Source organism: Globicephala melas, chromosome 13 (assembly GCF_963455315.2).
Source record: "Globicephala melas chromosome 13, mGloMel1.2, whole genome shotgun sequence".
In the NCBI taxonomy this organism is placed as follows: domain Eukaryota; kingdom Metazoa; phylum Chordata; class Mammalia; order Artiodactyla; family Delphinidae; genus Globicephala; species Globicephala melas.
In genome coordinates, this window is record NC_083326.1 from 57,041,938 (window position 1) to 57,068,689 (window position 26,752).

The 26,752-nt window shown below is 44.5% G+C and overlaps 1 protein-coding gene across 1 annotated transcript in view; it reads right to left on the reverse strand.

Moving 5' to 3' along the window:
- The window catches only part of EPB41L3 (erythrocyte membrane protein band 4.1 like 3), a 210,225-nt gene extending 183,977 nt beyond the window's left edge, over positions 1-26,248 (reverse strand). The window contains exon 1 of the mRNA XM_060311045.1: positions 25,956-26,248. The gene's annotated coding sequence lies outside the window, so the exon portion shown is untranslated. The remainder of the gene's footprint in view (positions 1-25,955) is intronic.
- Positions 26,249-26,752: the final 504 nt, after the last annotated feature.

The following is a 26,752-nucleotide window of genomic DNA, read 5'->3' on the forward strand; positions in this document are numbered from 1 at the left end:
ACTAAATTCAAATTATTCTGCTACATAAATAATTTATAGAAGCAAAGCTAATAGGAGTAAAGACGAATAGCACTTTGGAGTGGATAATCTTTGATGACAGAGGTGATTTTTTAAAAAGAAGAGAAACTATCTGAGCTTTGGGTTCTCAAGCCATTCCTTGGTTAAAACAAAGACTGGATGAATTGGACAAACTACATTAAATAGAGAGCCTTTTTCAATATCTATAAAACTGACAGCTTTTATGTAAAATCAGTCATTCAACTTTTCATATTTTCATATCAAGTTTTCATGTTGATGCAAAGCTATTTGTCCTTCTCCTCCAATGTGGTGGAGTTTTCCAATTAGTTTTTCAAATGGAAAGAGGGTGGGACCTGCCCTGTGGCACAGAAAATACACACTAACACATTTCCCCCAAACACTGCACTTTCCCCATCCCTCTTGCCAGTCTTGTAGCCAGTATTAATACTATGATAATAAGAGTCTTACAGAGTAAAGCTTATATTGTAATTGTTCCCTAAAAGATAGAGGTTAGCCAGGCACCTTGTATCTACTTCCGGCATGATGGATACAAGGGAAGTGATGCTAAATCCAATAGGGAAGATCAATACAGACTCGACAGATTTACAGCCCTTCAGCCCTCCTCTCTTTATCTCAAGGGTAACATCTTCAGAAGAGTCAGCAGAGGAGAATGGGTAACTGATGTTTTAAAACTTTTAAATATGGGACTTTAGGACCATCAGAAAAAAAATGGTTGATAGAGAAAACTACAGACTAAAGTAGACTGTAGAATAACTTTGCCGAGCTAATAATCTCACTCTCTATATGCCAGGGAGGGAAGAACTTGATGAATCAATTGTTTTCATTTTGCTGACACTCCGTATTCGTCCTGAGAACAATTTCTTTCTAAGCAAAGTAATGTTTAACTACTTCCTTATCACCAACACTGCCTTATAAGCATAATTTAGAACTCTGCTATTATAATTCAGTTTGCTTTTTTTTCCTTTTCACTAAAGCTTTGAGAGAGAGACAATGTCTTCTTCATCAGCACTGTCATCATCTTAGCAATTAAAGATGAGGTAGAGAAAACAAAGGAACTACATGTACATAGAAGTCATTAAAAGGAAGCAGGGGTCGCCTTTAAGTGAAAGGTGAACAAAGACACTTGCTTTTAAAAAGACAGTGGAAATGAGCTGAGGCACACCTCCATCCTGCACGGGGCTCAGAGTCACCGGTGGGGACAAGGGTTCACAGTGAACCTGGGAGGTGATTAGAAGCCAACATCACAAAGCAAGACCTGTAGGGCTTCCCTGGTGGCGTAGTGGTTGAGAGTCCGCCTGCCGATGCAGGAGACAGGGGTTCGTGCCCCGGTCCTGGAAGATCCCACATGCCGCGGAGCGGCTGGGCCTGTGAGCCATGGCCACTGAGCCTGCACGTCCGGAGCCTGTGCTCCGCAACGGGAGAGGCCACAACAGTGAGAGGCCCGCGTACCGCAAAAACAACAAAAAAACAAAAACAAAGCAAGACCTGCAGGCGGCTGTAGGCCCAGCCCTGGAACTGAAATATAGCCCCATGTTTGGTGACTTTTTTCCCTACAGAAACCAAGCCTGAGAGGCACAAGCATTATTTCATTTTCAGAGTCTGGAAGTGGACTAGAGAAGAAAGAGTTATGATTCTCATTTCACTGGCCATTGTAGGTTTTGATAAGAGCACCCCTCCTTCCAATAAATAGACGTCATAGGTTGTAGAAGCTATAAAAGTTGAATGAGATATTATTTCAGGCAGAAAAGTAAAAGCTACCATTTCCTGGAAGAGTCAAACTCAAGTCACTGGAGGTTCAAAGCTCAGCTCGTATGACATCTCATTCCAAAGTTTCATTCTGCTTTGCATTATGATCAATCCTCTAGACAGCTTTATCTACCAATGGTTTGAAATCTCCTTGATATTTGATTTTTTCTTTAAACAATTTTTTTGGGTCCCACACTGGCTACTATAATGCTGTGTATCTTTCGGGGAATCAACAAATATTTATGAAATGAGGAGCAGAAATGTCAGTATTTGGAATAGTTACAAACAATGCATTTGCTGCTTTTAGGGCTGGAAGCCTTAAAGCTTAAAGGGTCTTAAAAAATCGTATCTCCTTATTCAGAGAAAAATCCATTTTATTAAAACCATTTCTATTAATAGAGCAGATAGAAATCACCCACGTGTTTCATTTCCTCCTCTTATCCCCAATTTCCCAAATTCACAGGCATTTTCTCTTCTTCAGTTAATTTCACAAAAAAGTTCTGTGCCTATACGGTGGACACCATTGATATCCTGCCCAGATCCCCTTACAGGGACAAAGGATTTATAATCCTCCAGCTTCTAGAAATGCTGCCAAAAGGCAGTCTTCAGCTGTCAGTCCTTTGTGGGGTTGCCTCCACTGAAGAAAACTGTCTTGCACAGGTCACACCTCCTTCCAGTAGGGGTAAGGATGCTCGGGCCATCTTGCTCTAATTGGGAACCACCTGGAGGTCATTCCAGCTATAGGGGTCCCCATAGGGTGAGCTGAGACCTTTGTGGGGATCACAACTTCTCCTTCTTCCCAGTCCTGCTTTCCTCCTTGGCCTTGGTCCCAGGAGCTCTTGCTAAGAAACACCACGGCCGCCAATGTCCATTTCATAATCTATCCTCAAGAAACACAACCCGTGACAGCCCTGCAGATTGTAGGCGTTAGGCATAAGGAATTGTTAAAGATGAAATCCCGGTTCTTTCTGATTTTATAAAACCAAAGAGGGCATATATAGATAAATCCATCACTCCCTTATGACATGCAAAGACACAGGGAGACACATGCAGGGTGCTGTAAAAGTCTGATGGATTCTTATACCCAGTAGGGTGGGAGGAGAGGATGCTTATCTGGTCAGAATTCTTGCAGGAGCTGTGTGTAACAGACAAGCAGAAGTTACTAGATAAAGACGAGGGAAGGAGCGGGAAGTAGGAGGAAGAAAATGAGAGAAATCATGGATACATGTGAGTTCCTGGGATACTAATGGCAGGGACACACATGGGACACAGCAGGAGTGACAAGTGACACAAGTCTGGGGCTAAAAGCAAAGTGGCAGATGCATCTGGTAGGTGGTAACAGGATCGGGGGAAACTTGTGGGTCATCCTAAAGAGCTTTGTTCTTGACCTTTTTTTCAGACCGAGACACAAGACAGATGACTTTTCATGCATCTTATACTTCCTGATTTTTCCAACTCCTCACCTCTAGCAAAATTACTTGGGAATAGAAAGCAAAAAGCAGCACAGACATTTCAGGAGGATGAGGGTGGTAGGGATAACACCTTATATAAACATGTAAGTACTAACATCATCTACTATATACAGAATCAGTCATCTTATAAGACAAACCTTCAGTGCATAAGATTTTTCAAAATATCTTGTTTTATTTTGAAAGAAGAACCTTGCCTTTTTTTTCAGACCTCCATTACATGGGTAATATTAAAAAAGTAAATAAACATGGGCTCTTGAAGAGTAACTATGTTATTTTATGTTATTGAAACAAATGAAATGTACAGGTTTTAACTTTTTAGTTATATGATTTTTCCTCCTGCAAGTTCTACTCCTTATCACCACTTTGATGTTTACTTGGTCATCAAAAATTACTGTCATTACGGGTCAGAATGTTCATAACATCACTGCATACAACACAATGTCGGAGCTCTCTTAATCTATCCTTGCCTTCCTTCTTACCTAGAAATTTTCCACGAGTAAAATTACATTGCCCAAGTTAATAACTACAAAATCACAACTCACAAGCACTACAGAAACTCTTGATAAACAGAATTATTAGCTGGACACCAGGAACCATTAGGTGATAAGACAAATAAGGAGGGCTGATGATTTTATACACAATCCCCAGCACATAGCCAGATGTGGCATCCGATAGCTAGACAGACAGATAGATCTTTATCTATCTTACACACAGAAGAAATAATATGGAATAAAAGTGAGTGCAAATAATAGTGCCATAGAGGTAAACTTGAAAACAGTCTATTTTACTTAAAAAAAAATACTTTTTAAACTTTAATACTTAGACTTATTATTAACAGCCCCTTACCTGTGACACCCAGACAAATGATTAATGCTCACCAGGCTGTTGCCAAACTATGGTGGAGAGGCAGTACCAGAAGCAAGATGGAACCACTGGGGTGCTTAAAGCAAGAGGGAGGAATGGGCAGATTTACAGCTTGGCTATGTCTCTCTGGAGCAAGATGGAGGATGGTATAAAGATGAAAAGAAGGGTTTGGCAAGCTGCTGCAAAACTCAGGTAAGATGTTATGAGTATCTGCACACCTTGGGTAACTGGAAATCCCAGCATCTTGTCCAAGATGTCTGTGGCCAGGCTCCAGCAACTCCTACCCTTGTCAATGGAGACCCTTGGGAGATTCAAGCAGGGTGAGCTAGGCGACCAAGATAACTTTCTGCTTTTTATGTCTCTCTGATTTTGAGAAGGGTCTTATTACCCTGACTAATAAAGCAGAAAATTAGCTATTAGAGAAGTACTCATGATGGATTTAGAAGCTCAATAACCCTCAAAAGCAAGAGTTGGAAATCTAAATGGAATTTGTAGGTACAGGGTTTATATGAATTGGGAAAGAATTAAGCTTCTGTTCGATTTTTTTTCCTGCAAAACTACTATTAGTTCTATCAAAATATGATTATATTGTCAGATACAAAGATATCAACTCCTCTTGAAACAGAAATCTCTTTCATAGGGCAAATCACCCTACTAATTGACAAGTCTTTTACTATAACCACTCCTGCCCCCACTTCACTCCCTACCATGACTCATGAAAGAGCTTTACATAACTGCCGGATAAAAGACAAATTTCGTTGTATGGGACAAAGTATTGTCTGAGATGCACCAAAATTCTGTCTTTGAAGGTACAGAAGAGTCCAAGAGTATATTAAAATGGTTAAAAGGAAATGTGTCTAAATGAAAACATTTTATGACTAGGACCCTGGTGGCCTTCAGCAGGTCAAGCTGTACCTCAGTTTACTCATCCATAAATTCAGATGATAAAAAGTTCCTGTGTCATGAGGGTGTTAGGAAGATTAAATGAGATGCATGTGGAGTCCATCAGCCAGCACCTGGGAAAGAGGAAGTGATGAAGGTGAGGCTGAGAATGAGGGTGCTGATGACATGTGATTGTGCACATCCCCAAAAGTAAACCATGTCAGGGTGACAAACCCACTAGCTATTTTTTTTTTTTTTAAGAAAACGATCCCATATTGACCAAACCAGTAACTCTTTAGGCTGCAGAGCCAACCTATCCCCTCCCTATAAATGGAACAAAAACAGATTAAAAAACCAAATGACCCCACACATCAAAAGATTCCTTAATAGACTAGAAGGGAGCCTTAGAAAGTGAAGGAAAAGGAGAGGCTGGTGGGAACACACATGCCCTACAACAGAGTCCGATGAGAAATAATAAGCAAACACCCTGACTTGTACTTTGCTGCTTTTAGGACCAGAGATTTCTGAAGATTCCCAGAGCATCTCACAAATACAGTGTTATCTTCAGAAGGCTTTCCAGGTCCCAGACAAAAGAAGAATTCACAAGATGTGGGGCATGATTAATTTAAAAGAAGTAGGTTCTGGTTACTGATTATTATTGGAAGAGAAAGTGAGATTTTAAGGATGGTTGACCAGTGGGGTTATCATTTACGAGAAGGAGGGCGATGGAAAGACCCAGAGAGACACACAGAGGAAAACACACAGTGTGAATCCCAAAAGGAGATTTTAGATGCGGAACTGAAAAATGATAGCATAACCCAATAGGCAAAATAGCTGATTAGGTGGTAATTGTGTCAAATCAACTGCTCACAGCTGAACAGAGTAAACTCAAATGATACATATTCCTTAGGATATTTACGGGCAACTAAATCATCTAAGATAAGGATTCGCAAATTACTTACACCACAATAGAAAATCTTACAACCATCCATGCCAACTTTCATGCTAACATTCAATATAATTTTAGAGATTCCAGAAATAACAGATGGCAATAACAAATGTATTTGCTCCCAACAAGGGAAATCCCACCAGCTCAACTGGCTAAGATGGCAGTCTGAAATTTATTTGAAATTTATGCAGAGGGAGACCCAAGATGAAAGGGGAACTGATAACCAAGACAGTGATTTTCCTATGGAAATATACCCCAACTGATTTCTTTTTTCCGGGAATTAGCCATGCTAAGTACTTTTAAAAATGGATAGAAGCTATTGGACCAGCCACTTCTATAATATCAGGCTAATCAAAGGCTTTTTAAAAAATCTTGCTTCCCACATGCTTGATAACTAGAAAGAAATGTAACTAAAAATCTATTTTTTGTATTCAAAACCTGCCTGTCGTCTGGTCTCCATTCCACAGCAAGAAATCCACCAGCAGACATCAACCCTCTCTCCCCTCCCTGGTCCTGCATGTGCAATAGGTGAGTGCCCAGTACATCCTTATTGCCCAGTTTTGGAAGAGCAAAGTTAGAATTTGATATTTAACAGTGTTGCTACCTTGCGTTTTGAAACCATCGACTGAGAACCAATTAAAGTGGGAAGATTTCATGTCAAGATTCATGACTCATTTAATATAAATACATCAACAATGTATCATTTCCAATGCCTTTATATTAAAAACGATCCCAGCATTACAAAAACAAACACATTTATATCTGCCGTAAACGGTAATTATGAATATTTGCAGTGTGTGATTTATAGAAACAATTGAACAAGAGCCTTAGAAAATTCCATTTGATTTGTTATAAAGAACTATTCTTCAAAAATCATATAGGGCTTCCCTGGTGGCACAGTGGTTGAGAGTCCGCCTGCTGATGCAGGGGACACGGGTTCGTGCCCCGGTCCGGGAAGATCCCACATGCTGCGGAGCAGCTGGGCCCGTGAGCCATGACCGCTGAACCTGAGCGTCCGGAGCCTGTGCTCCGCAACCGGAGAGGCCATGACAGTGAGAGGCCCACGTAAAAAAAAATCATATAAACCTTCCCCTTCCAAAAATAAAGAAAACCAACGGCAAAACATTAATGTGCTTGGGGTGCACGCACATGGGCATTAAGATGCTAAAGATATTGTCGCATCAAACAATTTCACTTGGCAATTTTTTTCTTCCCCAGACAAGAGAGAGAAATCAACAGCTTAAACATTAATTTCAGGACTCACCCACATTGCCCGTGTCACATGCAGAGATAACAGTTTTCCAGGTGATGGGCAGGTCACATGCCATGTTCCGAGGGGCAGCAAGACAGGGAGGGTGAGCAAAAAGGAGAAGAAAACACAGATTAGAAATAATCCAACAACTGGTGGTAACTCACCCCTATTCTGAGCATGGTAATACGAGTTCTCTCCTTTCTAAACCTGCCCCATTGCCAAGACACTGTGGGTTAAGGACAAAGTTGCTATAGAAAAGCAAAGGTAGATAATTCCCAAGAGATACAAAGGGATCTCTTGTTAACATTTTCATTGAGCAGCTGCAAATGAGAGAAAATGCATGCAGACCACATTTGAATATGTAATAGATGTTTCCAGAAAGAGACCATGAAAGAGTTGTATGAACATATAGGGACATAAAAATAATTAAAGCAAGTCTGGACTAGAATGGGGGGGACGGGGAGGGAGTTTGAGACTGTGGTCAAGTAAAGACTTAGGCTAATTCAAAATCAAAATCAGAAAACCCAGTAAAATTATTTACACGTTCCCACAAGCATTTGACTAAAATAATTCCAATTATACATTTTCCAAGAATATAAATTATAACTCATTTTAGAATGTGCTGAAGGTCAGAGCCATAAAATATAATTTGAATTCATCAATAAAAAGACCAAAGAAATAAGTTATTATTATCTTTTTTATAGAGGCCATGAAAAACTTTTACATGGCATAAAATTTCTAGGCTATGTTGTTTTTCAACCCTACAAGCCATAATAGTTGCTCTGTTAGGGAAGAAATTTCACAGCGTAAGGTCACATAAAACATAATATCAAGTAGATGGAACTCCCCAAACAGGCTTCATTTAAGACAGACCATCTGTCACAGGCTTTCCACATGACAGTCACCTTGGAAGACCAGGCAGTGCCAAGGTCATGCTAGAGGAATTCTGTGATCCTTGGATCAACCAGGGCCTCCTGGGCCTCTGCCCTACAGATGTAAACTACTAATCCATGACATCAAAAGCTACTATCAACTCAGAAGAACTGAAAGCAAGGTCTCGAAGAGACACTTGCACACTTGTGGTCATAGCAGCCTTGTACACAATAGTCAAAAAGTGGAAGCAACCCAAATGTCCATCAACACATGATGGATAAACAAAATGTGGTCCGTACATAGACTGGAATACAATTCAGCCTTAAAAAGGAAGGAAATTCTGACATGTGCCCCAACATGGATGAACCTTGAGGACATTACACTAAATGAAATAGGCCAGACACAAAAAGGACAAATACTGTGTGATTCCACTCCTACGAGGTCCCTGGAGTAGGCTCATTCATAGAGATAGAGAGTAGAATGGTGGTTGCCAGGGGCTGGGGGGAGGGAGAAATGGGGAGTTGAAGTTCATTGGGAAGATGAAAAGGGTCCTTGGGAGCAGCTGCACAGCGATGCAAAAGGATGTAACGCTGCTGAACTTAAAGATGCTTAAGATACTAAATTTTATGTTATGTGCATATGACTACAATTAAAAACAAAAAGCCGGGCTTCCCTGGTGGTACAGTGGTTGGGAGTCCGCCTGCCAATGCAGGGGACACGGGTTCATGCCCCAGTCCGGGAAGATCCCACGTGCCGCGGAGCGGCTGGGCCCGTGAGCCATGGTCGCTGAGCCTGCACGTCCGGAGCCTGTGCTCCGCAACGGGAGAGGTCACAGCAGTGAGAGGCCCGCGTACAGCAAAAAAAAAAAAAAAAAAAAGAGAATTGGGTTTATGTGGCATGGACTTTTATTTGTAAGTGAATTAAAAATAAGTATTTAAAAAATTTCTCAGCTGTATTTTCCAATGCAATACATATCAATAAATATACCATGCATAAACAAAGTTTCCTTGTGGTCTTCCATCATTTTTAAGACTGAACAGAGGTCCTAAGACCAAAATGTTTGCGAACTGCAGTGTCGAGAGCACAGATCAGGAGGGCAAAGGATGAGAGACCAGGCTGCAGAAGGAAGCAGGAGACCCCAGAAGCCACGTGTGGGACTCTGGTCTTTACCTAAGAACAGGGTCAGACTAGTCTATACGTGTAGAAGGCTGCAGTCACTGTCTCTTTTCTGGTACGCGATAGATGTACAGAATCACTCACTGTTCAACCTACGTTTCCAGCCTCTAATGATTCATTATAGAAAATGAATTCATAAGGCTCCCACATAGAGCTTCATCAACCTATAATGAATCTCAAGGTTGCTTTCAAAAAGAATAACTTCCTCTACATGGTCAGTGCAGTGCCTGCATTGTGCTTACCTTTTAAAACCCACGTTATGGTTAATTGGGAAGTGGCAAATGTTTATAGAGGAGCCCACATTCCAGTGGAACCAAAAATCAGGCTCAGAGCTCTAAGGATGCTCTGTGGGGTGGGAGGAAATGGAGCTTCCTGACTTCAGTGAGGCCCTCCCCTGCTGCTTGCAAACCTTCTCTGCTTCCTTGTTGGCCTTTTGGTACCTGTCCCCTCAGAAGTGGTTGCAAGCTTTATCCACCCTCAAGTCCCTTCTGCATTCCCCTAACTCTTAGGGAAAAAAAAACCTCACTTCTCTTTTCACCCAGGAGCTAGAGGCAGCCAGCTATGGGGTTAATATCCATGACTATAAAATAAAATTTATGAGTTGTTAACTTTAGTGTCGGCAAGATAAAAATAATCTTAATATGCAGTTTCCAGGAATAAGTAGCAACTGAAAGCATGATTATGATTTTAATAACAAGAAAATAATTGTATGTTCGTAAAATCAGTGAGAGAAGACAGATCTAAGGCATGTCAAGGTAAGGAAATGTGTGTGAAGGGGACGATGGAACACAGCCAGGAAACAAGGCCAGTCATAGCAAACATTCTTATCCAAGTACATTTCCAGGGACGCCTGCCGGAACAGCATCACTGAGGGGACAGCCTGTACCTTAAAGAGAGCAACCGATAAGGTGCTAGAACCTTCCATCAAGACTGAGATGGTAGAACATCAGGAGAGGAGGGCACGTCTTTAAAAATGCTAAAGACATATGAGCAAAAAATGCATGGAGTTAAACTTCTCAATGGATCTAATTATAGCTTTTCTTTAAAGGTGCTTTGTTTTAAGGGTTAGGGGTAGGGTTAGGGTGTGAAGGAGGGAACCGGTATGATTTCATAGAGATAGTCTGTATTTGTGTGTGTGTGTGGGGGGTGCACCACGTGGCATGCAGGATCTGAGTTCCCCCACCAGGGATCAAATCCGTGCCCCTTGCAGTAGAAGTGCGGAGTCTTAACCATTGGACCACAGGGGAGGTCCCAGACAGACTGTATTTTTGAATCAACTTTGGCTTGGTGAGTCACTTGCCCTGGGCAAGCCTTGATTTTGTTGTCTCCACATTACTACAGAGGTGTGGGAAAAGCCAGAAATAAAGGCATTTTTCAGCTCTTTGATCAGAATACTTGGAGCATAGTAGGTGCTCAGTAAATGGCAGTTCCTTTTCTTGGTTTCTTCCCTTTTTTCTTCCCATCACAACTGGCCATCCAAGAGCTGCTCAACTTTTAGGTAACTACGACGTATATGTAACAGAGAGAGAAACAGAAAGGGAGTGAATGAGTATACAGCGAAGACAGATGCCTGTAATTCATGAATAGACTAAAAACAGAATCCTCTAACCCGTGATGATTTGGTTAAAACGCGCGTGCGTTTATGTGTGTGTGTGTGTGTGTGTGTGTGTGTGTGTGTGTGTGTATATATATACATCACATCTTCTTTATCCATTCATCTGTCATTGGACACTTAAGATTGCTTCTCTGTCTTGCTTCCAGTTCATAGTGCTGCTAGGAACACTGGGGCACATGTATATTTTTGAATTAGAGTTTCATCTTTTCCAGATATATGCTCAGGAATGGGATTGCTAGATCATATGGTAACTCTACTTTTAGTTTTTTAAGGAACCTCCATACTGTTCTCCATAGTGGCTGTACCAATTTACATTCCTACCAACAGTGTAGGAGGGTTTCCTTTTCTCCACACCCTCTCCAGCATTTATTATTTGTAGACTTTTTGATGATGGCCATTCTGACCAGTGTGAGATGATACATCATTGTGGTTTTGATTTGCACTTCTCTAAAGATTAGCAATGTTGAGCACCTTATCATGTGCCTGTTGGCCACCTGTGAGACATTCTATTTTTTAATGCAAATAGCATGAAGGGTTATGGGGTTATCAATCCCTTGCACACATACAAAAATATGATTAATTTAATCAGGTGGCTTTCCTACTATTACCAGGTTAGAGCAGCAGAATTAAGAAAATGGTAGTTTTATTTGAGAAAGAGAGAAGGTAATACATTTGGAATGAGGAATGTATTTTGGGAAGAAAGCCTAACTATAAGCATAGAAGTGTGACTCAAGATAGTATGTGGACATCAGAGCCCAGAGAAATGGGCAGAAGATGGATGAGGGATTCAGGAACGGATGCTATCTGTGCATCCAAAGATTTGCGCCTTCAGCTGCCCCCATGGCTTCCTGGGGCCCCACTGGCTTCCTGTCTGAGTCCCACCACTGGCACTAATAGTTTCAAAATTTGCTCATGACATAGATTGAGTATAGTTGTCTGAACTAGCCTGGAAACCTAACCATAATTTTCAACATCTTCTCTCCGGGCAAAGAATTCAAAATTCCAAACAAATACTGACAAATGCACTTTTGGAAGAAGGATTCATCTGTAAAATGGGGAATGCCTATATTCCAAAAGTAGGTCTCTGCCTTTTATCAATCTAATCTTTTCACCCGTAGGACCGAAAAAGCCAAAGGCTGAAGAACACAAGCATTTCTATGCTCTAAAAACCAAAATGCACTACAAACATTAAATGACCCTGTGATCATTGCTTGCCTTCTGCTTTGAAAAATAACTCAGAAAAGGAGAGTCAAAACTTGCCAAAGTATGAGATTTGCGGGCATTCCTTATGGGGGGAGGTGCAAACGTTCCAAAGGCCATGGGCTCAAATGAAAAGGAAGACTCTGTAGGCAGCATTGCTCAACCTGTTCCAAAGGGCACAGGACTACTAAAGCCAGGCTTCTCCCCGGCATGAGTGCAGTTGAAAAATGAAAGGCTTCAAGATGTTCAGAGGTCACTGACCCTGTCCTGTCCATATCTTTGATGCTGGCTTTCATATCAGGAGCAAACTGATACTTTAGTAGGTCAATGCCAAAAAGCATATTTCTGAATTCAGCGTGTCTCTTTGTGAACAAAGAGTCAACACAAAGTGGGGGAGAACCACACCATAGATCTTGAGCAAGCAACCCCATGCGGACAAATTCAGCTTGTGGCTACAACCAGGAACGCATCGGACCTTGAAGAGAAGGCATCTGGAATGCAGCTCAGTGTTTTCAGCCCGGGTGGAACGCATGTTCTCACAGCTCTCTGACTATTGGGTGTTAAGGGAAAATCAACCCCCTCGCTGAAGTTACAAGGAGAGGTTTAGCAGAGATAGGATCTTTAAACTATCACTCTGATGCACTCAGCCACTTAAACTTTTTTGAAAACGAGTGAACGGATGTGCTTCGTTTCCATCCCGGTTCACGACGCTAAATCAAGTCACTATGGTTCTTTGCATTTATTGAACACCCACTACGTCCTCTATGTAAAAGGACAGCCCCACAAAAATCTGGCTCTTGGCTGTTAAGAGAGTTTTGGGATCAAGAGGTAGAAACTTCCAGCTGTAAAACAAAGGAGTCATGGGGATGAAATCCACAGCACGGGGAATACAATCAGTCACTATGTAACATCTTTGTGTGTTAACAGAGGGCAACTAGACTTATCGTGGTGATCGTTTCGTACTGTATTGAAATACCGAATCACAATGTTGCGTACCAAGAACAGACATAGTGTTGTAGGTCAATTATACTTCCAAAAAAAAAAAAAACAAACTGAGAAAAAGAGATCAGATTTGTGGTTACCTGAGGTGGGTGTCGGGTGAGAGGGGGAAATTGGATGAAAGTGGTCAAAAGGTACAAAGTTATGAAATAAGTAAATACTAGGATATAATGTACAACATGATAAGTACAATTAACACTGCTGTATGTTATATATGACAGTTGAGAGAGTAAATCCTGAGAGTTCTCATTATAAGGAAGAAAAGGGTTTTTTCTCTTTTTATGAAGTAATGGATGTTCACTAAACTTACTGGGGTTATCATTTCATGTTGAATGTAAGTCAAATTATTATGCTGCACACCTTAAACTTTTACAGTGCTGTAGGTCAATTACATCTCAATAAAACTGGAAGGAAAAGAAAAGAGTTTTTGTTTGTTTGTTGTTGTTGTTTCAAATTTATTTTATTTATTTATTTTTGGCCATGTTGGGTCTTCATTGCTGCGCATGGGCTTTCTCTAGTTGGGGCGAGCGGGGCTACTCTTTGTCGCGGTGCGCGGTCTTCTCGTTGCGGTGTCTTCTCTTGTTGTGGTGGCTTCTCTTGTTGTGGAGCACGGGCTCTAGGCGTGCAGGCTTCAGTAGTTGCGGCACGCAGGCTCAGTAGTTGTGGCTCATGGGCTCTAGAGTGCAGGCTCAGTAGTTGTGGCACATGGGCTTAGTTGCTCCGTGGCAAGTGGGATCTTCCGGACTAGGGATCAAACCTGTGTCCCCTGCACTGGCAGGTGGATTCTTAACCACTGCACCACCAGGGAAGCCTGTTGTTGTTGTTTTGAGGTAGGGACTAGGGCAATATTCAGAGGCAGTGGGCAGAGAAAGAGGGAGAGCATATTTATTTGACACTAATTTTCTATGAACACAATGCAACTTTCTTTATTGATACCCAGCACTCACTTTCATTGGCATCCAACACAGTGAAGTATAACGTGAGAGAATGGTTATTTTCCTTGTTTCATTTTTTTTCTATTCTCAACTCTCTTTCTCAATCTTGTTAAAATTATACTTTTGGTCAGAGCAATAATTTTATGGGTCAGATACTTTTTCCACATCCACTCATTTCCAGGTAGTAAGTGAACTGCACTCCGATAGGATGTCACCGGTGGCTCAGCCCAGCTGTTCTTTGGAGCATCATACAAGCAGCTCACCACTAAAGCCACTTGCTACATTTCCAGCCCTGCCCAGTGGATCCTTACCTTCCACTAGACTAACAGCTGTCAGATGTAACCAACACCCCATTTCCTTAGGCCAAATGGAGTCCAGGAGAAAGCATTTTGAAAGATGTGATATACTTTAGCCTGTGCTTATCACTTCAATAGATTTTGGTGAAAACCACACAGATAAATCATCTTGCCAGACTTTGTAAAGATTATTCAGAATATCTCTGAGATCATCCAAATCTAGGCAGAGAGGTGAAAGGAGAGGAAAATAAACATGAAATCCTGGGTAACATGGTTAAGCAGGGAAAGTGCCGAGCCAATTCCGAAAAACGAGACATTGACTGTCGTCTGGCTAATGTGACCAATTATCCGGAGAACAAAAACTATATTACCTGTGCTCCTAATAATGATACTATTACTATTATTATTGTTATTAAAGAATTCTTTAGTATATATTTTGTCTTGTTTCATTTTTTATTTTATTGAAGTATAGTTGATTTACAATGTTGTGGTAATTTCTACTACACAGCATACTTAGTATTTTTGTACAGCAGACCCTGTGCAAAGTGATATTTTCATTTCCTTGGGCTAACATTGTGTTTCAATAATGCTAACATGTAAAATCTATCATGAAGTTTATGTGATGTTATCAGGCTTAAAAAACAAAAGGTTTTTAATTCATGATGATGCTTTAGGATTGTGGATTCGAAAGCTGGAGCCGCTGTAACTCCATCATAAAGATGAATAGACCATCATCTTAGGGAAATTAAGTGCTGATGAACCCACAATCTGGAAAATGACATCACTGCTTATTTTTCCTGAAACACACTCAGTTATCTTCTAATCATATCTAGGGGCGAGCAAAGCTACACTTGAGACAAAATACTACATGAAATAACCTGAAAGACAGGCATATACTCATATATCAAAAGTACGAGACATAAATCAAAACATCGTGATACTTTTTCACTGAGTGAAAAGGTTTTGACATCTGGGTCACACATACACTTCAGCAGCATTACTCACTGTTGAGTTACCTAATTCATTTTTATCTTTAATATGTTTTTCAAAGGAAGCAAATAGCTAAGAATAGCACAAGTTACTCATCCTTTATAAATACAACGTATTCCATAGATGACGTTGGAATATGATAATATTCCCCAAGATTCATAAAATTTGTGAAAGTATCTAAGCCACCCAACCTTTGAAGAATGAGATCTTGACATTTGTAGCTTTTGTTATTCCAACATCTAACCATAGGAGAAAAAGTTAGGGGCCTCCTGGGAAAGAACCCAGGTCAAAGGAGAAGAGAATCAAGGTCCCAGGTTAGTGTGGGGTGTGGTGCTTAGGTGGGAAAGCTTCCTAGTTGCCCACCTAGCTTTCTGTCCTCTTACACCATCAAACTCACCCCACCCATAGCTAGAGTAAGTTTTCTATTTCTAGCCTCCTGTATTACTCTTCTGCACACATCCCTCCCGTGGTTCCCCACTGCCTATTTGATCAACTCCAAGATTTCACAAGCTTGCAAGGTGGGTACACCTGTTCACGCGTTTGCTATGTGCCAAGGATTTCATGTGAAACCCTGAAAGCTGGAACAGATTTGGAGTGTGCTACAGAGTATGCCTGGCTCCATCCTCCATCCTGACACCCAGATGCTCGTGCCTGGGTCCTGAGTGAAAGAGCCACTTCACCTCAATCCCAGAATCCACCAAGTGGCACTGTTGTGTGGTGGTGTCTCCAAGAAAAGGGGATGAATGCCGGACCTCCCGGGCCACGGGGATAACACAGCCGACTGAGCAGTGAGCCAGAACCTGCACCCAGTCCAGACCTCAGGAGAGCTGAGGTCGCCCCCTGGCCACGTGGGTGCCTCTCTGTTGGGTTCAGGCCACAGTGGGTTTATCAGCATCCTTTGGTGCATCTGGGATCTTTAGTGTCAAATGTCACTAGCGTGGCTTGAATAAAAGCAAGTGAAAATGGGGGGGGGTACAGACAGCACAGAAGGGATGTGGTCTTGGAAGCAGGGGAGGGATTCCCCAGGGATTCCTAAGGTCAGTTAGGAGAAATCTGACTCTGTTTAGAATTACCACAATTGCAGGTGGTGACAGAGTCAGTTGTCTTAAAGTTATTAAGCTTTTTGGCCTGGAAAAAGTTATATCCACTGATATAGCCACTGAAAATTAAACTGCTCTTCCAAGAAATAGATCAGCTCTGTCCATTTTACCTAATTATCTTGGTGATTAAAGGGTCAACGTTCATCACCTCAAGATCAAGGCGTCCACATGAACTTGTCATGGATCATCTTACTGCAGACAGAGGATAAATGTCTACGCCACTCATTATTGCAACATGAATGAGGCACACATAGAGAAGGTATGAACGATGCATCATTCATAACAAATAATAATAATATAACAATAACAATTGTTATACATGACAAAATAACAATGTCTAATTGATTTTAAAATGCAGAAACTTTTGCAGTAGGATTATCACGTTTATCTTCCTAACTGCATTGTACTTTGGTTATTCTTTTTTCTTTTTTTTGCGGTACACGGGCCTCTCACTGTTGTGGCCTCTCCCATTGCGGAGCACAGGCTCCAGACGCGCAGGACCAGCGGCCATGGCCCACGGGCCCAGCCACGGGGCACGAACCCATGTCCCCTGCATCGGCAGGCGGACTCCCAACCACTGCACCACCAGGGAAGCCCTGGTTACTATTTTTTCAAAAAACTTGAAAAATGCCAAAAAGAAAATTACATTTAAATATACTCAGGATTACAGTTCATTTTTTAATGATTAAAAAATAGAGTCAGAACCAAAAGTCTGAGACACAAATATTGAGACTAAAATTTGATTGGTTAAATACAAATTTCACGCTGAATTAAATGTTAATATAATATACATCATAGGACACAAAGGAATGGGTACACTTGTTCAAGCACTTACTGTATACCAGACATTTTATAAGTATTTTTCCTAGTCCTAATAACAACTCTGCTAGGTAGGTATGACTAAACTAGTTTTGCAGAAGAAACCTAGACTCAGAACACTTAGGTGATGTGTCCCCAGACATTCAGGAGAAGCTGCGGGCACAAGAGTGCAGCTGGGTGAGTGTGGCAGCTTGACTGTCCCCACTTGGCACTCAAATCCTGATCTCAGGCTCTGTTTCCAGAAAAATCCAGAATAATATATCTCCACAATATAGAGACACTGACATATGTGTATGGGCAGGGGATGGAAGCTTACTTCACAGACGTGTAGAAGGTGGGTGAAAGCAGGGAGAATGCTTTCCAAAAATGACATTACTGTATTTAAACAGTTTCTAAGGACCCGTGTTGAAAGTCACTGTGAAGACTTCGATAAAAGGGTGTTTCAGGAATTGGCATGAAAGGAAGACACTGAGATACAGAGGGAAAACAGGCAAAGTGTGGTACCTCATACGTGTTCCCAGCCCAATATCCACCCACATATGATTGTTGTTTTCCCCTCTTTCCCAAAAGGTACGCTCCGTAGAGCTCCTATACAGTGGGATGGGCACTGACCATAACAGCAAGGCTCTCCTGCTCATTTTATGTTGTATCACCATGTTCACACTGCTCTTTAGGGTCTGCACGTGATGCATTTTAAACATTCTCATTTTGTATAGATATTATCTTATCTATAAGACAGATTTCTATAAGAAAGATAGATTTTGGGTTTTTCACAACCCAAACTAAAAAGGGCATCCAACATTCAAAAAAACAACTATCTTCGGTGGAATGCAAATGTATCTCGGTCTGTTTTAACGCAGACCTCTAGCTTATCCAAACAGTCTTTGCCCGCACGGGCTCCTGGTTTGATGATTTGGCGCTGCAGAATTTTGTGGCTGCTGGGGGGAAAGAAAGACGTTCTCTTTTGAAGGTGAATATTAGTCTCCGACTAGATATTTGCTTGCATTTGTGCACCCCTATGTTCACGGCAGCACTATTTACAATAGCCAAGACATGGAAACAATCTAAATGCCCCTCGACAGATGAATGGATCAAGAAGATGTGATATATGTGTATATATACACACACACAATGGAATATTACTCAGCCATTAAAAAGAATGAAATAATGCCATTTGCAGCAACATGGATGGACCTAGAGATGATCATACTAAGTGAAGTAAGTCAGAAAGAGAAAGTCGAATACCATATGATATCACTTATATGTTTAATCTAAAATATGACACAAATGAATATATCTATGAAAGAGACTCACAGATATAGAGAACAGACTTGTGGTTGCCAAAGGGGATGGGGGGTGGGGGAAGGAAGGATTGGGGGTTTGGGATTAGCAGATGCAAACCGTTATATATGGAATGGATAAAAAACAAGGAGTAGCACAGTGAAATATGTTCAATATCCTATGATAAACCATAATGGAAAAGAATCTGAAAATGTATATATATATATAAAACAATCATGTTGCTGTACAGCAGAAATTAACACAACATTGTAAATCAACTATACTTCAATAAAATTTTAAAGAACAAATATTTGCTTGTATTTGAATTAGTTCATGTGAATCTTCCATGATGGACTTTTATATCGAAGAGGTTAAGAGATAGAGAGATTTGTACGGCAAAATGCTGATTTAAAAAAAAACAAACACAACTATCAGACTAGTAATTAAAATATTGTGTCTCACTTTGAGATGCCATTTAGTTTTTTCATTTTCTCTGTGATATAGTAACGCTATCATTTCCATTAGCCAGTATGGAACAGTGTCCTGAATAAGAATCACACATGTGGCCAAATGTTTTCACCCAGTGGATGACCAACATCTTTTCTATTTTGTAATATATTTATGTAAACCCTATAAACACTATGTGTGGGGACTTCCCTGGCGGTCCAGTGGTTAAGACTTTTTGCCCTCCAGTACACGGGGTATGGGTTCGATCCCTTGTCAGGGAGCTAAGATCCCACATGCCTTGCAGCCAAAAAACCGAAACATAAAACAGAAGCAACATTGTGACAGATTCAATAAAGACTTTAAAAATGGTCCACATCAAAAAAAAAATCTTTAAAACACCATGTGTCAAAAATTATATAGCGCAGATACAACAGCCCTTGATCACTTAGATCATCCAATTGCTCAGATTCTAGAAGAGGTTTGAGAGTATAATTCCAACATTATATAATAAGTGTCTTAGTCCTAACTATTCAAAACCTCAGCACCTGATCATGTCCTATTTTTTTTCCTACTTGTTCCTTCCTCGTGTGCAATGGCTGTTTATTTGATGAGGATTGATTTATCCTCTGAAGTTTGAAGGCTTGTATATTTAAGAGTGTTTGGAAGCATTTCTCTTCCTAGAACAAGCAAGCTGGCAAGCTTTTTATAATAATTTGTTTTTCCACCTGTCCTCAAACATATTGTATACACAAGAGGATTGGCTTGGTCTTTTTATTCTTCTCGATCAGAAACATTCTGACAACTACCCATGCTAATTAACACATGCATGATTATATATTTTGATAATATAGTATGTATATTTTGCAAATCAAGGAGCCATGAGAGGAATCAGATGAAAATCTTCCTAAAAGGAATTCTACATCAGACAAATTCATGAGCCCCAGACAAGAATTCTTCCCTCCTTCTGGATACGTTCAGCATTTACAGGCATCTTGCCCAGGATATCTGTTTTCTTTCAGCCCCAGTCACTGTCAGCTTTGGCTTCCCCACATTCTGGTCTGTTTTGGAAAACTCCGTCCAACTCACATGACTTAGAAGCTCATTTCTACAATGAAGAATGTCAATAATGACACAGATTCCTCCAGCTACCAAAGCTTAAGTTATTCATTTAATTAGACAAAAAGGACGTAGAGGGTAGTGTGTGACTTTCAGATAATTGCCTCTCTTTCACTTCACCCTCGAAGACCCGATCAAGGGTTGGCTGCTTCTTCCTCCCTACGGACTTGACTTGGGTTTGGAGCATCCTTCTTTCGTTGTGTTTCTCAGGCATCACAACATAACCATTCAGTGAATGAAAAGTGATGGAGCCTCCACTCTGGGCACCACTCAATGATGAATACAAAGATGAATAAGTCGTCCCATCAACAGGAACACACTACAGAATAAAGACCTGGTACGTGCCACATAAGAGGAAAACGCAAAGATCTGCTGAAAGGGGAGGGAGCCCTTCTGAGAATGATCAGGGAAAACTTCAGAAGGGAAGTGGTATTTGAGTTGGACCTTGAAAAACCGGTGGGATTTCAAGATGAAGATATGGAGAGGAAGGGTATTTCCGTTGAAGGAAGTGGATGGGCAAAGGACGTGGAAATAAAATTTAAAGGTGAGCATCCAAGACGGGGACGGGTGCGATGGGTTTCCTGCCAGGGCCAGCGGGAGATCACACTGAGTGTTGGACACAGGGCTGTGAACACAGACCTACAGGGTTGAGATCTTATCCTTCAGGAAATAGGAGAGACCTGAAGTTTGGAGCCAGGCAATGACGTGATCAAAACTGTCCAATCAAAGGACTGAGCTGGAAGCCCAGGTTAGGGGGCTGGGATGAGAGTGGGATGGGATGATGACCACAACGGTCCAAGCAGGAGGTGACAAGAGTCTGGGGAAGGACTGGTAACAATAATATAGAAAGGAAGTGACAGTGGGAGTCACCACAACAAGACCACTGGCATTTCTGTGTGTCTCCAGGGCAGCAACATTAGAAGAAGGTGTAAAAAATGAAGACCAGGCTTCCTGCCTGGCGACTCAGGACATGTACTGGGATAAGGGAGGAAAGTAGGAAATTGATGAATGAAAGTTTTAGACCTATTCAGTCTGAGGTGACTGTGGACCAGCTGGGTAAAAATATCTACTTGGCAGTTGGAAATGTGAGACTGGATTTCTAATGGAGGCTGAAGAGAAAGACCTGGTGATAATTCATCCAGCCAGCCTATACTCCTGGGTCTAGCAAACCGGAAGCTTGTTGCCAGGGTAGCTAACCTAAGAGCCAGAAATAACACGCCATAATAACAAGTCAATGTGAGGTATTTACATGTGATTGATTCCTCACCAGGAAGTATCCTTATCCCTATTTTACTGATGGGGTCACTGTGGCTCAGAGACGTTATGTAACGCGATGGAGCAGCAGTGAGGGGTCTGAGTTCTGAGTCCTGCCCGCGCTTCCCCACCACACTGAGACACGGCAGCTCTCTCCCTCCTTCTGTTTCCGAATTCCCAACGTGAGTACTACTGGGCATTCCTTCGCCCATTCATATCTTTCCTCCGGTTCTGATCTGGGTTCATGCCACTTGACTGAAATCCTCCTAATCGACCCCAATTATATGCAATGCTATTCCCTATCACATCACCGCGCTTAACCTAGTTAGCTCCTCACTCTCTCGCTACTGAGGATTCCAAGATACTGTACTTCTAGCTCTGGTGTCCTGATTTCTGTCCGCAATCCCACCGGGATATGAGCCTCTGTATTAGCTTTGGGCTCTGTGACCGGTGGCCCTTCAGCACACAAGTGGCCCATCTATCAGGCCTGCTTTGTACCTCATGTCATCATGACACTGAATGCTGTCAAACAAAAGCCTCACGTGCTACTCAAGTAGCATTAAAACACAAATATTTTCTTCCCCTCAGTAATCTGGTGGCTGCTTTGATTTCTCTATAGCCACTTCCCTGAGTCCCTGGCAAAATGACAAATCAGAAACTTTCTAACAGCCATTGGTGTTCCTCCATCTTTACTGTGAAGAGCACGGTTCGATAGCTTTTACAATCTCCAGCCCCTTAAGCAGCTCTCCGTGGAAAGTCGTGTTTTCTAACTGTGGGTCTTGCTGTTCTTGGTTAACTGGTTCTGAACTGGAAAATTCTACGTTCCATGTGCTCGCTCTCACAGTCTCCATCCCACTGCCTCTGAGAACGCTGGAGTCATAAATGGGTTCTCACCGTGTGGCAGGTGAAAATGATGAGCAAGTGGCTGCCCACAGTGGACCGTGACTCATCCGGCTCCCTGGATCTTTTTTTTTTTTTTTTTTTTTTGCGGTACGCGGGCTTCTCACTGCTGTGGCCTCTCCCGTTGCGGAGCACAGGCTCCGGACGCGCAGGCTCAGCGGCCATGGCTCACGGGCCTAGCCGCTCAGCGGCATGTGGGATCTTCCCGGACCGGGGCACGAACCCGTATCCCCTGCATCGGCAGGCGGACTCTCAACCGCTGGGCCACCAGGGAAGCCCATCCCTGGATCTTTTTAATGAACCACTCACCGCCAACCGCCCTGACTTCAAGTTCTACACAAATCATTCCCTGCTTGAGTTTTTGCTCCTCTTTTTTCTTTTTTTAAAAATTTTCAGAGATAGCATGTTAATATTCAGTGTGTTGTGAGCAGAGCTGGCAATGCGGTGTTGGGGATAGCATGAAGAATCTTAGGATTCAAGAAGAAAAGGAACACAGAGGCTTGGAGACGGCTCTTACATGTAAGAAGCGTGGGCGTGTAGGAGAGAGAGAGGGCTGAGTGTTATAGCTCAGGAAATGGCACTGGAAGGAACGGATAAGCAGGCCGAGCTTCGAGAAAGTTCTTATTAGTCAGTTTATAGAGTTCTCTTCCCCCTCCAAAGCCAAAGCACAGGACCATCCTCAGTCAAGTGCCCCTTGCTGCTGCCACTCAAAGCGCTGAGATCCCTTGACTTTCCCCCGTTGTCTACCCAGTAGCACCAAAATCACATTTCCTTTTTGGCCCTGCCAACCAGCATGTATGGGCAGAGGCCCTGTCACGTTCAACCTTGAGTTCCTAACATTTGAATAATGAGTTTACCTAAAGTGGATAGAACCCTTGTGAAAGTAGTGAGATCTCCATTTCTAGAGGTATTCAATCCGAGACTGTCACAGAGGGACTTTAAACATGCAACGGTCATGCTGTTATTTCTAAACTTCCTAACACCTTAAGTGCGTTTTTATTTAAAGTGATTTCACAAATCCCAAATAGTTTAAAAATACAGGTAACCAATGACATTTGGCCTCATAATGACTATTATAATTGGTTTAATATTCTGATTTTAAAAATGACTGACCTTAGAAATTATTAAATGTCTTTTCAGGCCAACATTTTAAATGATAAGCATCAGTCTGTATATGTTTGTTGAACACCTGCTATATACCAGGCCCTGGGGGGAAAACGTGAGACAGAGCCCTGCTCTCAATAACGTACACCACAGTCTGGAGGAAACCTCCCTTACTGGGGCTGAGGTATCACAGTCTAGTTGTGAAATTCCGCTTTCCACCCCTGCTCCTCTGAACTGAGAATGTTTTCCTGAGGGTACCACAGCTCTAAGAATCCTCTTTAAAAGTCCTCTTTGGAAACTAACGTTACAGGAGAGGATCTTTAACCCCCTGGTGATCCAGGTGGGAAATGCCTGTGGCAGGTAAGAAGGGGAAGAAGGCCTGCAAGGTCATTTCCAAACCAACCTGAACTTGACCGCTTCCCTGCTGTAAATTAAGGGTATGTGCACCCGTACTCCCACCCCTTCCCAACCTCCACCTGCAGCACAATTCCAGCTTGGGAAGGACGAGCCTTGCCGGGCCCTCCAGTCACTGTCATTAGGAGAAATGCACCCAGACCCTGCGCTACCAGATTAGAGTCTGTTTCTAATCAAACGGAATTTAGATTTAAACCGGAATTATATTTGGGATTTACAGTCCTTTCTACTTTCATTCATTTCATGGATTCCAGCCCTCTCCCCGCCCAGTCTTAATCCAATGCACTCCGGAGGGAATTATACAGTTGTCCACGAGCCCGGGCTGGGGGCGCAGGAGGCTGGAACCCTCGGTCCCCTAGGGAGAGCGGCGCAAAGGCCCAGGAGCCGGACCTCTTGCCTGGGTCAGCCTCGCCTTGCCTCGGGGATCTTTGGCGCTCAACGGCTTTACCCGCCGGATCCTGCGTTCTCCCTTTCCGACTCTTTTCGTCGCCGCCCTCGCTCCCCGGAGGATTTCGCCTCCAGCACCCCTGGCTTTCGGGACGCAGAGGCTTTACTTCTGCAGAATGAAAAGCGAAAGCCGCGGCCGGCGGGCCGGGGCGCAGACCGAACGCGCCACGTGGCTGCTGCTCGGGAATCCGCAGGGGCCGGGAGGGCTGTCACCACGCGGCGCGGACCCCGACCTCAACTTCCAGCGCTAGTCGGGCGCCCCCGAGCCCACCGCAGCCCCGACGCGCCCTCCCACGCCGGCGCCTAGCCCTCCGGCTCCAGCGGCCCGGGGCGCCCTCCGGCAGCTGGTCCCCAGCCTCCTCACCGCCCGCGCAGCGCGTCCGCACGCCAGCCCCCGGTTCCTCCGCCTCCGCGCAGGACGCGCCAGAGGCAGTTCGGATGCTCAGCGACCCCAACTTCGGCTTCCCGAGTTACACGACACCCTCCCTGGGGTGCGGATTCGCCTCCACCAGCCTCTACCCGAGGTCCTCACAGCCGAGCCGCGGGAAGATGAAATGCCCGGCGAGCGGCGTTCCTCTGGATTTTGGAAACCTGTCCCATTCGCCTCGGGAGCGACTCGATTCCCCCACCCGCACCCTCCGGCCAGATGATTTTCACCCTGGGTCGCGCCTAGGTGGGGGGCGGGGGGGGGCTAGCAGCTAGAGCGGGAGGAGGAGAGGGGCCAGCAGCGCTGAGTTGCTGGCATGCAGCTGCGCGCCGCTCGCGGCGAGGGGCGGCGGAGCCCTGCGGCGCGGCGGGGCAGGAGAAGCGGGCTCCTGCGCCTCTGCCTCACGGAGGATCACAGACACACACACACAGACACACACACACACACACACACACACAGACACACACACACACACACACACTGCCGCCAGCACCCCCATGCTAGAGCCCGTAGGCGGAGGTCAGAGCCAATGTTCACTTCACGGCAGGGGCTGAAACGCCCAGATGGAGGCAGAGGCTCCCGCCTCTCCTTCGAGGTTTGCAACATCCTAGGAGGCCCCCAATTTCCCAGAGCGAGCAAGGTCTGGCTACAGAGACTCCGCTCCCTTGGCCAGCGGTTCAAGCTGCAGGGGGTTGGGGATGGATACAGCGAGCACTGGAGAGCGAGCCCGCGCCCACCCCCGCCCTCGGCGCAGAGAACTGGCCTGCCCCACTCGCCCTCAGCGGACTGCTAGGGGAGGCAGACCCCGGGGCGCTCCATCTCCGGCGAGGGTTAGGGAGGGGAGTGACAGCAGCAACGACTCCGCGCGTTGGCCAAGACACGGAATCTCCGAACAGGCTGCGCCGCCGGCGCGGAGGGGTGGAGGCGAGAAGGGGCGGAGGAGGAGTTGCGGGGCAGAGAGGAATGACGTCCTTCGGCACTCGGGGCTCGCAGGGACTTAAGATTCGTGCGCTCGCCTAACCCGGCGCGCTCACTCCGAAGGTTCGCAGAGGCGCCGCGCCCGGCTCCCGCTGCGGCTCCCGAACGGCGCGCACGGGGGCGATTCCGGCCCGCTGCGACCAGGGTGTCAGCCCTCCGGCCACCGCCGAGCCCTCTCTGTCCGTCCCTGCGGATTCCAGGCGGGCCCGGGAAGGCAGCCCCCGGCCGGGCCAGCCTCGCCCCTTCCTCGCCTTCTCCCTCCTCGACCTCGAGCCAAGGGCAGGCGCCCACGCACCAGCCCCTGCCCACCCGGAGAGCTGGAGTCCCGACCTGCGACCGTCTACGAAGAGGGATGGGGTAGGGGAAGGAAAGGGGCTCACCTGGGTCACCGGGAACGTCCCTCTCCGGCCCCTCCCGGAGCCTGTTCGCCGCTCCCCGGCACAACCTTCCTGGTAGAAAAAAAGTAGCGCAAGGGCAGAGGAGAGGTAGGGCTGCTCACAGGTCCCTGCGCAGCGGCTTTTTCCTTCGGATTGTCCCGGATACGGACTCGGGTTCGGCGGCGGGAAAGGGCTCCCAGAGGTTGGAAGGGGCCTCCAGACCCGGGCCCTCTCGCGGCGGCGGCGGTGGCACCTCCAAGTTGCCACCTGCAGCGCGCGCCGGGCGCCTGTGACTGCCCGCGCCGGCCCGCCCTCACCGGCCGCTGGTTGGCTGCGCCCCGCGCCCGGGCGGTCCCCGCGCTCGGCCCCGCCCCGCTCCTGCCCCAGAGCCGCGGTTCGCGGTGCCCGGCTCCTGCCCGGCCACCCCGGGCTTTATAGCTGGCGAGTTCTAGGAGCTGCTCCGGCTTTTGCAAGCAGGGGAAGGATCGGGCACACATACTAAAACACGCGTAATTTTGTGTCGGCTGCGGATTGGAGGAGAGAGAGAGAGAGAAAGAGGATGTGAGAAATGCCCTTAGTGTGCCTGAAGGGGACCCTGTAACTCGGTTTCGTTTGCTGGTATTAAATGTGTGCAATCCCTGAAAAGAGTTAAAGCCACAGAGGCAAGCATGCAGGGATGTGAGTCGGAGAGTGGTTGGAGGTTTTTGTTTTTGCTTAAGCTTCGCACAAGTTCACACGAAGCGCTAAAATATGAAGATAAGTCCTGGGTCGCAGTTTTTTCTCACCCAACCTGCATCAGT